Below are 3,518 nucleotides of genomic sequence, written 5' to 3' on the forward strand. Positions count from 1 at the left end.
GTATCTGTGATGAATTTTCTGTGCTTCTTTCTCTCTGGGTTAGACGGAACCTCATTTGCAAATGGACTCAAATGCGCTCTTACTTTCCCTCTATCCATCCCCAGATGTATGGTGACTACCCTGTGGGCTTCAACTCAACAAGATGTTTCCCTGAGACATGTTGCTTATAAATCAACGGCCCTCATCTCAGAACACTAACAGATGCAGAGCTTCCACTCAGCTTTGGTGCTCTAGAAGGATGAGACAGAGATCGTCACTGGAGCCTGTGGTGTTTCTCTCTGGATAAGCCATTTCTGAAGCAGTTAGTCAGCTCTGCCAAGACAAGAGTGGCTTAGCCTATTTTGTGCTGCTAAACCAAAATAATAGGGACTGAGTACATCATTAAAAAAAAGAGGTGTATTTTAGTTCATGGCTCTGTCTACTGTCAGTGGACACATTTGATCAGCTACTGGTAGGACACTAGAAGGAAACAGAAGAGGTCACGTGGTAAGAGTGGACACAGAGAGTGAGCTGAGAATGCCAACAGTGACTAATCCAGTACTGCGAATCCCAATCCAGGCTTGGAAGAACTAACACAGTGAAGTGGAAACTTCTGGTTTGTTTGGAAAGTCAGTTATGTCAAATGATGTTTGGCTGGGGCACACAGGTGAGATGATGTTTTCCTGAAGCAGACACAGGTGAAAGGATGTTTGGTTACAGCAGACACATGAAAGGACGCTTGGTGAAGGAGCATAAATATGAGCCCTCAGACAGTGGGAGACGCGCACTGAGCATTGCTTAGCCCTGTCTCGCTGTTCTTTCCTAACGGCATTCATGTATTGGTTCATCTTACATAGCGTTGTTGAGTTCAACTTGTGATAACTCCGCCATTGAGAGAAGCTCGCCCAAGAAGTTCCCGCAGCCAGCTTTTGGCTTCTTCCTTGAGGTTTCTTCAGGACTGAACTACAGCTGCTGGTTCGTGCCTGGTGTCTGCCTGTCTAGAGGACTGGTCTGCAGCTGCTGAGTCACACTTGGTGTTTGTTACAGGTCTGAACTGCTGCCAAAGAAGATGGAGCTCATCCCCAAAGAACTATTGCTGAACAGGTTCACTTCCCCCATATCCTACTAAATTTTCTCTTCCACTTCCTCTGCTGGGTGGTGGGCTAGAGGAGAGGTTGAACCGTTATTAAAAGTAGGTTGCCAAAAATTTATGCCTACAACCCAGCCTTTCAAGGAGAACATTAATTCATTCATGAGATAGGATCTCCAAGACCCCAGCAGCTTCTTCAGGGCCCCTCTTCCCTCAGCACAGCTTTGGAAGGTGTCTTAACATGGATTAGATTTGATGAGCACACTCACACCCCAGCAAAAGGCAACAGCTTCTACTACAGCAGCATCGAGCGGTCACAGTAGGCAGAGGTAGCCCATGTTCAGAGGTGTGTTATCTTTTATTCTACAAATAGCATTTAATCCTTGTGGACTACTGTAGTGACACAGTATTTTATAACAGCAGTGAGGTCTCTCTTCCTTTCCCTCTGTTACATTCTCTTTCCTAGAATTAACTATTTCAAGGTGCTGTACATCCAGTGTCCTCTCTTTCTTTCTTTCTTTCTTTCTTTCTTTCTTTCTTTCTTTCTTTCTTTCTTTCGTTCTTTCTTTTTTCTTCCTTCCTTCCTATCTATCTATCTATCTATCTATCTATCTATCTATCCTTCCTTCCTTCCTTCCTTCCTCCCTCCCTCTCTCCTTCCCTCCCTCCCTCTCTCCTTTCTTTCTTTCTTTCTTTCTTTCTTTCTTTCTTTCTTTCTTTCTTTCTTTCTTTCCTTCTTTCCTTCCTTCCTTCCTTCTCTCTCTCTTTCTTTCTTTCTCTCTCTTTCTTTCTCTCTTTCTCTTTCTTTCTTTCCTTCCTTTTTTCCTTCTTTCCTTCCTTCTCTCTCTCTTTCTCTCTCTCTCTTTCTTTCTTTCTTTCTTTCTTTCTTTCTTTCTTTCTTTCTTTCTTTTTAATTTGGAAAATAACCTGATTTGTTCTAGGGCATTGGCTAGAGTCTTAGAACCTATGAAACTGCTTCTTGGTGCCAGCAGCTTTGATGACCTTGACCACACTGAATTAAACAGTCTTGCTCAGGGGCCTGCACTCTCCAACAGTGACAATGTCGTTGATCTGGACATCCCTGAAACAGGGGGACATGATCTTGTGACACTTCTCAAAGAGGTTGCATTTTTAGATGTAATAGAGATAGTCCTGGTGGATGACAATGGTCCTCTGCATCTTCATCTTCATCACGACACCAGGTAGGATCTGACCTTGGATGGAGACATTACTGGTGCAAAGACATTTCTTGTCTATGTGTTTATGTAGGTACCCTCAGTGACCCCCTTGGGCATCTTGAAACCTAGACCGATGTTTTTGTAGTACTGAGGAAGTTTTTCCTTGCCGGTTTTTCCTAGCAAAACATGCTTCTTGTTTGGAAAGATTGTACACTGCTTTTGGTAAGCTCACTCCATCTGAGTGTCCGCCATCTTCCCGGCAGCCTGAGAAAAAGGCCCCTCTGTCTTTCTAACAACCAAGAAAAATTAGATGAAAGCAGTGCACAAGGAATCATTTCCCCCTTACATTTTTATTGAAAACAAATATAAATCGAGTGAATTTGGTCAGGATTGGGGAGAACGGAGTTGATGGTTTTTGATAATATTCAGTTAGGACTTAGAAAGCTCACCAAATATTTCAGAGGAAAATTTTAGTGGAGATAAAATTAAGTAGTAAGGCTGATGCGGAGCTTCAGAGAGAACACGGGGCAAGAAGGGGCTGCGGAGATTTCCTCACACTCAGCCCAAGGCCGAGATGTAGACAGTGGTATCACCACTGGGCACTAAGCCCTGGGTGGTGTAGACCCTTTCCTGAGAGCAAACCATCTTATTCTGTAGATGGAATGGGAAGACAGAGCCTAAATCCCGATCGGAATTATGCACACATACATCAAGAGTGCCCATACACATGAAATGAAAATATAATAGTAAAAATAAATTTAGAAATCCTTAAAAAAGGAAAAGGAGGAAAAAAAAAAAAACCAGAAGGCCTACTTAAGTAAGGTTGTGGTTTATGTATAAGGCAGATCTATATTGGTTGTTTGCCATGGCCGTGTGCTTATCTGTTTATTTTTAAGTAGTTCCTTTATTTTCTGTGTATATATGTGCCTAAATGCATGTCTGCATACTACCACATGCATGCAGGGGCCCATGGAGTTCAGCAGCATCATTGGATCCCCTGGAACTGGAGTTACAGATGGTCATGAGGCACTATGTGTGTCCTGGGAGTTGAACCTGAGTCTCCTGCAAGGGCAGTAAGTGTTCTTAACCACTGAGCTACCTCTCCAGCTTTACGTAAGGTTATTTTACTAGCTAGAAATATGTTAACATAAAACAGTTATACTACGATCCATTCAAACATATCTTTATGTACACTGTGGTGTAAATTTTGGCATTTACTGGCTCATCATTCAATAAACATCTGTGGCTCACATGCATGACCTTAGCTTCCT

The 3,518-nt window shown here is 42.8% G+C and overlaps 1 pseudogene across 1 annotated transcript; it reads right to left on the bottom strand.

The window, feature by feature from the left end:
* Positions 1-2,026: 2,026 nt before the first annotated feature.
* LOC308425736 (small ribosomal subunit protein uS17-like) lies at positions 2,027-2,499 on the bottom strand (annotated as a pseudogene). Its single transcript has one exon. The product of its transcript is annotated as a small ribosomal subunit protein uS17-like (transcript).
* Positions 2,500-3,518: the final 1,019 nt, after the last annotated feature.

The sequence above is a fragment of the Micromys minutus genome (assembly GCF_963924665.1).
Source record: "Micromys minutus genome assembly, chromosome: 10".
Taxonomy (NCBI): domain Eukaryota; kingdom Metazoa; phylum Chordata; class Mammalia; order Rodentia; family Muridae; genus Micromys; species Micromys minutus.